The sequence below is a fragment of the Tachypleus tridentatus genome, chromosome 8, assembly GCF_004210375.1.
Source record: "Tachypleus tridentatus isolate NWPU-2018 chromosome 8, ASM421037v1, whole genome shotgun sequence".
In the NCBI taxonomy this organism is placed as follows: Eukaryota; Metazoa; Arthropoda; class Merostomata; order Xiphosura; family Limulidae; genus Tachypleus; species Tachypleus tridentatus.
The window spans coordinates 74,535,068-74,549,087 of NC_134832.1; the positions used below are offsets into that span (position 1 = coordinate 74,535,068).

At 35.4% G+C, this 14,020-nt stretch overlaps 1 pseudogene across 1 annotated transcript in view; it reads left to right on the top strand.

Annotated features, from left to right (window-relative positions):
* Positions 1–11,172: 11,172 nt before the first annotated feature.
* LOC143222689 (uncharacterized) overlaps positions 11,173–14,020 on the top strand; it is a 45,367-nt pseudogene continuing 42,519 nt past the window's right edge. The window contains exon 1 of the transcript XR_013012416.1: positions 11,173–12,862. The product of XR_013012416.1 is annotated as an uncharacterized LOC143222689 (transcript). The remainder of the gene's footprint in view (positions 12,863–14,020) is intronic.

A 14,020-nucleotide genomic window follows, 5' to 3' on the forward strand; every position in this document is an offset into this window, starting at 1 on the left:
AGACCACAAAAACTTAACTTTCTTATTAATTATACAGAAATAATGCAGGGTGAAACGCCTGCAATGTAAGTGCAAGTTTTGTGTAGTCTCATCTGCTCATCATTCTAACAGTCTTGTTTCTAAGTCTCTTCAGATGAAGTATTTATTTAGCCTTTATAGACCTAACGTAATTCTAATCTTTTTGTTTTATTAACATATAATATATAACATTTTAGTTGGTATCGTTTCCTAGTCTATACGTTGCCTAACTGTTTTATAAATCTCACATGGGTCTCCCCGGTGATTTGTAGCGTTTTATTTATTTATATTCTTATTTCTAAATAACCTATGTTACTCAGAATAATTTGTATGATTTTTTTTATATCGTTCAAAATTCGAAGGAAGTAGTTGTGCTCGTTGAAAAACATTTGGACACTTGAATTAAAACAATTTTCACGTTTTCCCAATAATCTACAAAATGTTGTCTTTTTGTTGTCAATAAAGAATTTCTTTTTGAGATAATCTGTAGTGTAATACTAACATTTATATTCTGTAAAGTATTCATTAATATTACGTCTGTTAAGAGATAGAAAGTAAGGTTCTAAAATTTTCTCAAATGAAATAATTACTTACGTGGAGAAACTCTTTCAGTTAAGGCTATTTCTTCGTGATTTTGATCAGTTATAGCATTCACAAATCAATGTTGTTTTATTGTATTTTATTTGTTTATAATTAAGCATAAAGTTAAATGATGGTCTATCTGTGCTGTGCCTACCATGGGTTTGTTTTACCTAATCTGCGGTGGAAGGATGTGGGAATGCTGAATAGATTCAAGCAGTACGAGAGTCTTTGCAAGATTCAAAGGTAGAGATGGAAGTATGTATGCTTACATACATATATATATATAAACACATATATATATAGATAGATATACTGTCGCTGACTGATCAATCAGTTGAATCCAAGTCACACCAAACATACCCGCCCTTCCAGCCTTGAGGGCGTTAAAATTACCGTCAATCCCACTATTCGTTGGTAAAAGAGTGGATCAAGATTTGACGATGGGTGGTGATGACCATCTGCATTCCCTCTAGTTTTTCACTGCTAAATTAGGGACAGCTGGCGCAGATAACCCCCGTATAGCTTTGCTCGAAATTCAATAAAACAAACAAACAAGTTACTGTAGCCTATCTTTACCGCTGATATCATCGTATGCCTTATTTGTTTACATGTCCTTTCATTGATAAATGGGTGTATATGCATGAATATATTAATACACTTATAAAAACAATAAATCGAATACATTGATTGTTCATACGTAATCAAAGTCAGTACTTTAAAACAATAATGAACTTAATATGTACACAACAAAAGTAACATCACAATCATAATAAAATCCATAATTATTCTTCCGGTACTAGTACTCGTTGTCATTTTTAAGTTATAATTCACAAAAAAATTCATCTTCATCTTCTAACATCTCATAACTTGAATGGGACAAAGGAAAACTGCTTAATTTCTTAACACTCCACGAAAACAAGGTAAGTTAGACACAATACAGCCATCTCATTAAATTACAGATAAGTTCCTTGATCAGTTAAGCTGCAAAAAAGTAGCACCTTAATTGAAATTTTGCACTCAATTACAACAGTATTTACTGTGTTCCAAAACTAGAATTTATCAGAAAGAATACACGACAGGAAGCGTGGTATATGTAGTACTTGTATACCACACTCATAATAATTAAAATTATTTATATTTATGTTTTAACGTTTATTGCAAAAGCTTAACATGTTGTTTTTTTGTAAATATGTTGAATATTTGTATCATGATCCCAACTCATTATTTTATATTTCAGGCAGTTATATGATACTCATAGAAGCGTGTTTTCTTATAACAAAGCCATATTGGAATAGGGTATCTGCTGTGTTTACTGACAGGCATCGAACCCTTAATTTTAGGAGCGTAAATCCGAAGATTTACCGCTGTTTCAAAGGGTGACTACTTATAGGAAGCTTTTGAGTGAATATCAGTAAAACAGTGTGTTAAAGAAATTACTTGAAATTACGTGTAATCATTTTAGATAAATAATTTTTGTTGTTTTTAGTCATAAGCCCAATGCCCTTTTGACGTTTGATAGCGCCTTGTAAGACATATAAATTTCACGCTCCCTAACTCATAAGTACGTTTATTTAGCTAATCGAGCAATAGGCATCTCCCATTTCGAGTTGGAGCCCTGGACTAACGCCCCGCGTGCACGAACCACGATACGGCACCGCGTAAGACATTTGTTTTAACACAGTATGAAAAAAACAATAACGTCTTTTGTGGCCACGACACAGCGGTATTCTCAGGTACACAGAAGGTTCATCAGGAAGTGTACTACAGAGTACTGATATCTGAATTGAATGAACTGAGAAAAGGGACTGAACACGAAGTCTGACAATGACACCAAAACACCTTATTTGTTCAAAAATTACAAGACACAATTCACCTCAATCAAACAATGATGAAACACGATCACGCTTAGTTTGTAACTAGCGCAATAATTCATTCAAAGCCAGTCATAATTACTCACGTGACTAACGTGTACAAATGCAACAATTTTGAACGTTTTGGTGAATAAGAAATATTTGTGTTTTGAGGCTCAAAGGAAGAGAAAACCTGATGGTTCAGCAGTAATTATGAGCACATATTACCGCTAACGTTTGGGGTTCGGTTTCTATGATGAGCATAGCAAAGGTAGCCTTAACAGGGGCGTAGATGTTTTACACCCGATGGGGGGAGATGATTTTCGCAACCACTTATGTGGACTGTTCAATTTGCAAATTGGTAATCTCTGATTACGTGAACCTGAAAGCTGTAAACATGCAGTCACAGAGTAATCTTGTTGCCACGATACTTCAAGGTTTCCATGTTGGTTTGTATAAGTGAGGTGTTGTGAACAGTTTTCAAAATGTTAATTGAATAAAGACAAATGTGTCACAAATTATCTGACACATGAATTTATTCCTGCTCACTGCATAGTATAAAAGATGGCCATTATACTTGACAAGGTTACTAATAACTTTCATTGCATGAAATACGTTTTCAAATATTAATAAAATTAGTAATTAACCTTGATAAGTTTATATCTACTGAAAAACTGTTCATGTTGTTTGATAAAAATAATTAAAATGTATTTGCAAACTCGTGAAAACATCAATACAATGTAGCACATAATTATTCATACTTTTCATTGAAGTAAGATTCATTTAGCCCTCTAGTCTACATGCTCCCAAACGTAGACCTCCTTTGTGATGATCTGTTTATGAATTCTTTCATAAGCTCTCCAATATTTATCTTGACGACCTCATCTTTCTGAGTGTGACAAACTGCCACATGGTTGAGGCGGCATTGAGACATAATTGACCCTAACCACGTCTTCAACCGTCTTAATGCAGAAAATCTGCGTTCGCATTTCCAGCTGGATACTGGACACACAAGCAAAATTTTCATGAGAACAAACACTTCACTAAACATCTGCTGGCTTGTTTCATGCATTTTACAGTAAGCATCCTTCGCACCTTTCAGAGATACTACTTTTGTTGTTCCTTTAAACATGGGCAACTGAAACTCGAGTCGTTGAACAAAGATTTCTGGATAGAAGTTTATAACCGAGTTGTTAATCTTGCCAGATGTGATCATGTTCTCAAGTGCCAGATATAGCCTCAAGTCATTGTTGTCTGCATTGAATCTAGTGGTCAGATGTTCTATGACTGTGTCCACAAATTCAAAATATTGGCTTCTGTAGTAACCCCCAGCTGTTGCAGAATGGTGTGCTGAGCCATCATCTGTGATCCTTCTGGGGGGTCTGCGAATTCGTGGTAGTTCAATAGGCACCAGATCTAGAGAAGTCACCTTTTTCTCAGCTTCATCAAATATCTTGTTGTAATTTTCCTCTGTTCGCAATACCCGCAATTGCTCAACTGTCATTGCAGATGCTTCAATCATGCCAAATACTGTTGCTGATTTTGCTTGGAATGCACGGTTTGGTTCCTCTAATGCAGATAATGGATGCTGAGCCATCAACAATCAACTCTCTTTCCTTTGTCAAATCTGTCGAGCAGACCTCGTGCTTTCACTGCTACATCTGATTTTTCATTTGCTAATTCAGACAAAGAATCAACAATGTCACTGTAGTGATCATTAGCACATGTAATTGCAGATAGGCGGCACAACCAGCGTGTTGGACACAATGGGCGGATGTATTTAACTGGATCATTGTGGCTGTCTGACGATACAATATTTTCAAAGATTGTATTGTATTTGCCTGACCTCTGAAGCAAGACACCAAGTTCATGTACCCATTGGATAGAATCTCGAACACATTCACAAGCTTCAACTGCATGCTGCATTATTAAATTAGCCTTGTGTGCACCGCAGCGAAAAAACAAAGCTGACGGTTGCTTCGGCACCTGTAATATCTTAGGTGCCATCAACCATTAATGCAAAGATTTTACTTTGTTGCACTTCGTGTGCTATGTTCCTCAGTATTTGATGGCTGAACATCTCCATTATTTCATTCTGAGCCAGGGGTGATGTGAATGAGGTTTTCTTTGACAAGTAAGCCGTCAACTCAGGATCTTCCTCTTCCAGGAGCTTCATTAACTGCAGGAAGTTCCCCTCCGTATCGGTATGTCTACGTAATGCTAAATCTTGACGCAGTAAGAAACGTAACCTTCTGAATATTTTGGTTAGACTTCTTTTGCATTCTTCATGCTGCTTCTTTTTTCCATCATGTAGCTGGACAGTCACTGGAGTTACATCAAGTGATCCATCTGGAGATATAGCGAATCTGTGCTGAGAGGAGGATGGGTGTTCGTTGAATTTCTATTTTGCCTTTTTCCAGTTGCAAAAACCGGTAAATATGAAGGTATACTCCACTGGCATCTCCAAGTTCCCTGTAAAAAGGCTTCTATTTTCCGCCTTGGCACAATGAAAGCATATGACTTTTTGAGTCTGCAGCTATGGGAACTCATCAAACCACTTGCCCTGGAAGTTGATATTTTGAGATTTTGCTTTCTGTCGTGGTATTAGATGTGCGTCTGAATGATATGGCTTTTCACACTGTATCTGTGGAGTGTCAGATTTTTCATTACTGAACAAACTTGTTTCACAACTATCTGGTGGTTCATGATGTGCAATAGTTGCACAAGCATTTTCAGACTCGTCCTCTGATGAACATGGTATTTCCTCTGTATGGCAAGTTTCTATTCCTATGCTTGAGGTTGTTGGATTATCTGCATCTGCATTGTCACTTGTAGTACCAGTAACTGGCTTGCAGAACTGTCTAATATTGGAAAGTTTCAGACGCTTTCTTGTCATAATTGGAATCTGTTTCCCAGATGACTCAACAGGCTAAAATACAGTCTTTATTGAAAAACTCTAACGCACAACGAACGAAGACAGAACAGAATGGAAGTAAGACTGAACTGTACAATGTATTTAAGTCGAACGCGCGAACCTCACAGTGACTACCGAGCCGACTGACCGCTTGGGCATCGCTGGGACAATAATGTGTGCTAGTTACAACACAAGTAATTGCAAGTTTCTCGAAAAAATACTTAAACAATCACGAATATATTATATTCCTGTTAAAGCTCATCAAAAGGCAAACACGTTGTGATATAATGTCTATAAGCACGTCTATTAAATAAAAACACCTAAACAAAAACTAGCAATACAATTCGAGTAGAGGCTTCAGGCCGTTGAAATCGCTTCTTTTGTGTTCTAATTATACAAGAAAATACAATATTTTTACTATATATGATAAGATAATATATTGTTCTTTTACCATAAAGCACCAGCACTTTATTAGAGGGCGGTGATAATCTGAAATTTCATGGATTAATGAGGGCCACAAACACAGGTATAATGAGCCCTGTTGTAAAATCGAGGCTCAGACTAAAGGGAGCGGAGGGGGGGTGATGTAGGGCGCGTCTAGATCCGAGCGGCCCGAAATTGTCGTTAACTGTACACTAAACGTACACTATGGTCAGCGGCTTCGACAGCTAAGGAGAGTAAGGCGTTCGACAATAAAACCGGCTAGACATGCATAAGAACAAATGGCGTAGGAAAACCGCACAATATACACATAAGATTGATGCAGCTACAAGCTACAAATGGCCTGTCAGATCTAGAACACAGGAGATTACGCTTGGGAGTAATATTTTCGAATTTCATGCTCTTTTCAGTCTGTTGTGATGAAAATTTTACTTAATCTTACACTACGTACAAGACGTAAGCAGATTCTCTGATAGTGTTGAAAAAATTTTATATGACATTCACTGATTCTGAGGCATGGGAGGAAGAAAATACTGAGTAATCTTGTTATTAGTCATGGTACATAATCATTGTTAGTAAATTCTAATCGAATGGTTTCATTTTACTGCTGTCATGCTTTCATAACAAAAACAGCAGTAGGTAGTGAAATTATGTCGTATTTCACCATTTTATAAATAGTAAAGAATATATCTTCATTTAAGTACATTCAAGTAATTTTATCTGTCTTTTCTTGTGGATGTTCTGCATATAGTTAGTGACACCCATGTACAATGAATGTAGAAAGATTACAAACATGTACTAAGTTTAAACAGTTTTTCTGTGTTATAATCTACTGAAGTAAAGTCATACTAGTTTTGAGGGCTAGTACAGATGCTTATAAAAGTTTGTAGTTTGGAAATGGTCGTTGACGTAGGGTAATCTAACTGCTGTGAGATATTGCACTAAGAATCTCATTTGACCCAACGGAACATTCGTTATTTTTCCGATTCCAGTCCTCGTCTTACATAGGCTTGTTTTTCAGGTCCAGTATCTATAGAGTTCAATACTGGGCAAGAGGTGGCCAATAACTGGTCTAGACGCCAGTACACTTCTTCTTGGGAGTAAATGTTTCGTTTATTAATGCACTTATGTTTGCCTGTTCTTCCTTTGCTGTCCGTGTTCATTGTATTTTCTCTTCGTAACATTTCGATAATCTGTACGACTGCTGGTATAGGTATTGACCCTTTTATTACAATAAAGTAGAGAATAACGTTTCGACCTACAGATTGGGCTATCTGTGCTCTGCCCACTACGGGTATCGAAATCCGATTTCTAGCGTTGTACGACTGCAGAGTTATTTTTAGTGAAAAGTAAATTTGACTGTGATGGAAATGGTGTTTAAACTAATTTCTATAATTTTTATATGAACTTTTCAGGAACGTTAAGAATCTTATATGGTTGTTCAGATTACTTGTGATAAAAACAATGAACGGCGGGGGAAAAACGTATTACGGTGTATCCAATATATTTACATCCACGTTAGGTGTATGTGTTTCTTCGCTTGTTTTAACATATTTGTCATATACACAATAACAAAATGACTGAGAGTGTGTTACCATGGTAACGAATCCATGCTACTTCTTAACCTATCTTTGCGACCTACTTATGGAAAGAAGTAGTTTGTTACTCTATAGCAAGTTCTTCTACTTTAACGAATTTGTGGGAAATTCACCTGCAGATAATAGAACAGTAAAAGTACCATTTCTTATGACTTGAGATATCCTCAGAAATCTTCAAAACTTCTATAGTTTCAGCAGGGCTATTATTCATACAAATAAAGGATAAGTGTTAGAAGTTTGGAAAATGCATGGAATACTTTGTTTTCCATTTTGTTACTGATAGACCCTGTTTTTCATACCTTGATTTATGAACTACAAGTTTTTGAGAGGTGATAATGTAAATACTTATCTTAAAGGAATTGATTAGTACACTTTCCCTAGAAATCATAGAACAATTATTAAACAGTATGATGAATGAAGCTTTATAATTTCTTTTAGTAATATAATTCTTATAATTTTTAACATGAAATTTTCAGTAAAGTTAAGTAGCTTAAATGGTTGTTTGGGTTACTTATGATAAAAACCTTACCAATTACTCTGTTATATTTTCTCGAGAACGTTACTTGTTATCCGAACGATGGAAAGATAGTGGGCTTGGTGTACCTGAACTTCTAAAAATATTTAGATAAGATGTTACACAGAAAGTAGCTAAGAAAATCATGTTAATGTGGGTTAAGGGAATACTGGCTAATTGGATTTGTAGGTTTATTGGAATATGGAAAGCAAAAGGTTGTTATTAATGGAGTTCAGTTCAACTAAACTTTTGTTACTAGTGGTGTGTTCCAGCAGTCAGTGGGGACCCTGTTTTTCATATTTGAATTAATGACATTGATAATGGAATAATTAAAAAATTAGTAAAGTTTATTGATTGCATTAAAGTCTTGGGTATTTCTCTCTACAATGAGTTACTAATAAGTTGGTAAGTTGAACATATATTCGGCAAATGACCTATGATAATTTTCAGTGCAAGTTTGGAGTACATGTTTGATACAGATATATATGTCTCTGTTTGTGAGTTTACATTTTTATAATTTTAGAAAAGCACGTCGTACTTTATTTAGAGAAGAGTATGATAACTCGCACATACACACACGTAAATATGACAAATGCAACTACATATCAAAACAAAAATGAAACTCAAAAATAGGCGAGGTAGTCGAAAAAGTGCACTATATAGACATATACAACTTCTATTTGTTTAATAACTGGTAAGTTATTTTTCAGCTGGACTATGCATTTTCGGTTTTGTTTAAGGAATGCATCCAGTATTTATTTTTTAGTTGTAATAAGAATAGATAGCTCATGTTTCATCATGTTTGCTTTACTTTCCTACACATGAAAATACATAAATATGTATATAATTGTGTATTTGTTTGTTGTTAAGCGCAAAACTACATAATGGGCTATCACGGGTATCAAAACACGGATTTTAACATCATAAGTCTTCACACTTACTACTGAGCAACGTTTTTTAATTAACTGTAGCTATAATGAAAACAACGAACATTAGTTAACAAATTAGTTAACAGTAAATATAACTAAATAAAACAACAGCATAGCGGTGTCTAAAAAATAACAAAAGTTAATTATTTATCCGCGTGCGTTAGAGAACAAGCGGTCTGACCGAAATCCTTTTTATGTAAATAGAAAGCGTCAGAAATGCAGAAAGTAGATATTTAGCTAAACCGAAAGTATGTTTACTGAAAATTGTTTGTTTCAAATACAGAATAATATTTTACCTTTTAAAAATACACCTTTTAATAAATATACGTAATTAAAAATAAAGGTACAAATTCTTAACTATAAGATAATAGATGATGCAGTCAATTAAAATAAACTTTAAGAGGTGAGTCAAACAAACCATACTCGATAGTCATTGATTCACAGAATAATATTATTTTATATACATACGAGCTCTCTAGTGACTCAGCGGCAGTTTTATAAGTTATAGTTAAGATTTTGTTCCTTCAGTTTTCGTTACGTATATTTATTAGTTTAATTTTAGTTATCGTTATTATTACAGTTAACTAAGTATCGTTTTAGTTATTATTATAGTTAACCGGGTGGTGTGTTGATTTCGTTTGGTTTAAATTTCTTCCAAAGCTTCACTAGGACTATCTGTGATAGCCATCCCTAATTTAGCAGTAAAATACTAGAGAGAAGAGAGCGAGTTATAACTCCCTTCTGTCAAGTCTTGGGCTACTCTTTTACCAACATATAGTAAGAATGACCATCACATTATAACGCCCCTACGACTGAAAAAGCGAACATGTTTGGTGCGATGGAAATTCCAACCTACGACTCTCAGATAGCGAGTCAAATGTCCTAATCACCTGGCCATACAGGGCGAAATGAGTGGCGATGACCTTAAGAAGTGAAAATAAGGGAATTCAGAAGTATAATGGAGTAAGAAAAAAATAACATTTTTAAAAGGTGAAATATTATTCTGTATTTGAAACAATCTTTAGTGAACTTTCGGTTTAGCTAAATATCTACTTTCTGCATGTCTGACACTTCTATCTACATTAAAAGGATTTCGGTCAGACCGCTTGTTCTCTAACGCACGTGGATGTATGTCGGATAAATGAATAACTTTCGTTAAGTTTTTAGTCACAACTATGTTGTTGTTTTATTTACTTAGTTATATTTACTGTTAACTAATGTGGCTTATGTTCGTTAGTAGATATTTTCGTTATATTTTTAGTTAGTTTTAAAATACTACTCAGCAGTAAGTCCGAAGGCTTATAATGTTAAAATCCGTGTTTTGATATCCCCGGTAGGCACAACACACATAGCTCATTGTGTAGTTTTGTGTTTAACTACTAACAAATACACAATTATATACATATGTATGTATCTTCCTGTGTAGGGAAGTAAAACAAACATGAGCTATCTATTCTTATTACAACTAAAGAAACAAAATACTAAATACATTTCTTGGTCAAAATTGAATAGAAATAGTGTGGCTGAAAAAATTCCTCCAATTATTAAAATAAAAAGAGTTGTGTATACAATGCGCACTTTTTCGATTACCTCACCTATTTTTGGATTTCGTTTTCATTTCGTTATACAATTGCACTTGTCATATATACGTATATGTGGTTTATCTTACTTTTCTCTGAAGAAAGTACGGCTTCCTTTTCATAAGTACGAAAACTTAAAATGACAGCCACGCCTACTATCATATACATATATATTTCTGTGTGTATGATTTTATATTTTCATAATTTCGAAAAGCACCTCATACTTTCTTTAGCGTAAGATTTGAATAAAATTTGGATAACTGCAAAAAGCCATTAAGTAGGTGTCCATAGACATGTTTAAAACCATGACCTTAATCGTTTTTCATTTATAAATATGACAGGTAAACTTAATTACGTTGTCACCAGTTGAAGAAAATGAATATTCAAATTAAAGACCTATAATTGATACATTTAATGTTAGAATCATTAAATGAAGAATTTTATTGATAGAATAATACTCTTAACATGTAATACTACTACTTATGTACCTATAATTTTTCTAAATATAATTCTATTTTTAACAGTCTTAAAACTTTCATTTAATAACTGCATATATTTTTACTTATTCACTAGTCCTTTCTAGTTTCCTGAGGCGTTTTATGTGTACGTCAGTAACGGTCATTAGCCACCCCTACAACGTATTCGACTGGTCTTTCAAACTCATCTACAGATCGCCATGGCAACAAACACTTGAAAAGCATGATAATAAACTTATTGATTATCGTATAGTACAGGCTCACTATAGACTGTAGAGAGGCAGTTGGTATATTTTCTTTCGAGCAGTCACAATAGGAAAATGATACAAATATTCCATCTCAATCTGTAAAGTTGAATATAGTTGAACAAAATTAAACTAAAAATCGAGTAGTCATTAAAAGGGGAAAAAATAAACAAATCGAACATAGTCGACCCAACTTATCAACAAAGGACATCACTCCTTAGTTGACGTCATTTTAACACATGCTCAGTTAAAGCGTCGCAAAGGAGTCGTTTGAGGCATACACGCGTGGTTCACTAGAGCTAGAGAAGACCAGACATGAAGTACAGTATATGTTTATAACACTCTCTGTCTATGAACCAACTTAAGTATTATTAGTTATTATATGAACATTTAAAGTGTTACTGTTAATATTTAATTGTGTACAACTATTGTTGGGACGGAGACGTTGTGTTCAGAGGAAACAATGAACCTTTCAAGTAAACCATAGAAGCAATGAATAATTAAAGAAAAAAACAAGGGGGTCGTTTCACTGGAATGTTCTGAAACTCGACAGGATATGCTGCTTTGCTGGGGGTTTTGTCATGTCAACGGAGGTCAGTTTTACCAAGCGTGCTGCAGCCGAATTAAGTCGATGTTTCAACGGTCTAGCAGTTCGAGGAAGGGCCAACAATGGCCGGTCTACTGGAGGACTGACCAGTTCTCCGTCTTTAGCTGGTCAAGGATCAAATAGTCGCCACGACGTCTCTCCGAGCGATAAGAAAAAGATCCCTCGTGTGGACAAAATTGGCCAGATGAGAGAGTACTTAGCGACAGTAAAAAAACCACGGACAGTGAATGACTTGTGGCAAGATCCAGGATTTCTGGGAATGTTTTTTTTGGTACTTCGTTGCTCGTGACCGGAACACGTTAGCGCAAGTGTGCCAAATCTGGCGAGACGTACTGTATCAACCGAAGTATTGGAAGGGGGTTCTCCCAATCCTCCGGTGTCGTGAACTGCGGTCCCCTTCAGGGGATCTAGCAGCTACTTCCGAACTAAGGAAGCGGGTGTATCTTAGTCTTGAACGTCGTGGTTTTGACTCGGCTTGCCTCTTTGGCGCCAATGACGAGGACGTGTATGATTTCGTGAGTAACTGCCCACCTTCTCAAGTGAGGAACCTGCGTCATGTAGCATTACGTTGCTGTAATGTAACAGATAAAGGACTTGAGGCGTTGCTGGAAACTCTACAAGCCGTGACTCAGCTCGAATTATTCGGCTGTAATGAGATTACTGACGCAGGTCTGTGGGCTAGTTTTAGTCCTCGTATAGTTTCCTTGACTTTAGCAGACTGCATCAATATAGCGGACGAAAGCGTTGCTGCAGTAACCCAGCTATTGCCATCCTTGTACGAGCTCAATTTACAAGCGTATCACGTGACAGATGCCGCTTTGGCATTTTTTGGGCCTCGCCAAAGTGCGACCTTAATCATTCTTCGTCTTCGATCTTGTTGGGAGATCACTAACCATGGCCTCCTTAATCTAGTCCACGCTCTTCCCAATCTGAGTGTACTCTCGCTCTCAGGTTGCTCTAAAATAACTGATGACGGAGTGGAACTAGTAGCCGAAAACCTGCGACAATTGCGGTCACTTGACCTTTCCTGGTGTCCTCGAATTACGGACGCTGCTTTGGAGTACATTGCTTGTGACCTGACTCAACTGGAGGAACTGACGTTAGACAGGTATATATAACACGTTAATTAAATAATAGCAGCTGACGTGCGTTAATATGGTATAAAATGAACTGGAAGATTATAAGGCGCAAAATATGTATAATATAGGATAAAATAATATAAATAAATTAAATGTATAAATAAAGTTTATTGAATGGGATGAACAGCGTAGAGAAACCAGTTGATTACTGTACTAAACTAAGGTTTATTAGATGGTTTTAATGTGTTTGTTTAGAATTAAGTACAAAGCTACACAATGAGCTAGCTATCTGTGCTCTGTCAATCACAGGTATCGAAACTAGGTTTTGAGCGGCCTGAGTCCGCACACATACTCGAATTGGAGTAAGATAGAGAAATCAAATGGATGAGAGACTGAAATTGGGTTTATTTGAAGAAGGTGAGATGTTGAAATAAACTTTATTAGATGTGATAGGATAATGTAGAGAAATCAACTGTATGTAATATTAAAATGAGACTTATTATATGGGATGGTGTTGTGTAAATAAATCAATAGGGTATGATGTTGAAAATAGTGTTAAGAGTAATTTAAACTAAGTTAAGTGTGCATATGTCAAACAGCAAGATTACACAGGTACGTAAGGTGGAAAGGGTACAACAAATAAAGGAATAGATGAAATAATATAGGAAATGTTAGATTTGAACAAAGTAACATAGGATTAAATAACTGATGTGAGTTTGATTAATATCCGTATAGAACAGTATAATGAATTATATAGTGACCTAAGACAAAAACTATATTGTAGTGTGTCGCGCGGCCAAAACAACTTGCAGGATTCACTGTATGTTATTAACAGAGTGGTAGTTTAGCGATTTTCCATTTTCTGTGGCTAGAATGTGTTAAAGACACATGCAGAATATCCAAATTATCACATATTTTCGGTGGACGTGCTGGACTCTTGCTATACATACCGAAATTTCAAGACAATCCATTAAGAAATACACGAGATATAAATTCTCGAATTTTGACATATTTTTTTTTTTTTTTTTGTCTTTGCACTTAAAAGTACGAAATAGTTATTCCATAGAAAGAAACATATTTAACTTTTATGAATTTTGCTCAGATCTAGTGTACTGATGGTTCTTTAAAACCTACAATTAGTAGTCTCGTGTTGCATAAATATAAGCCATGTGTGGAAAGTTATTTAA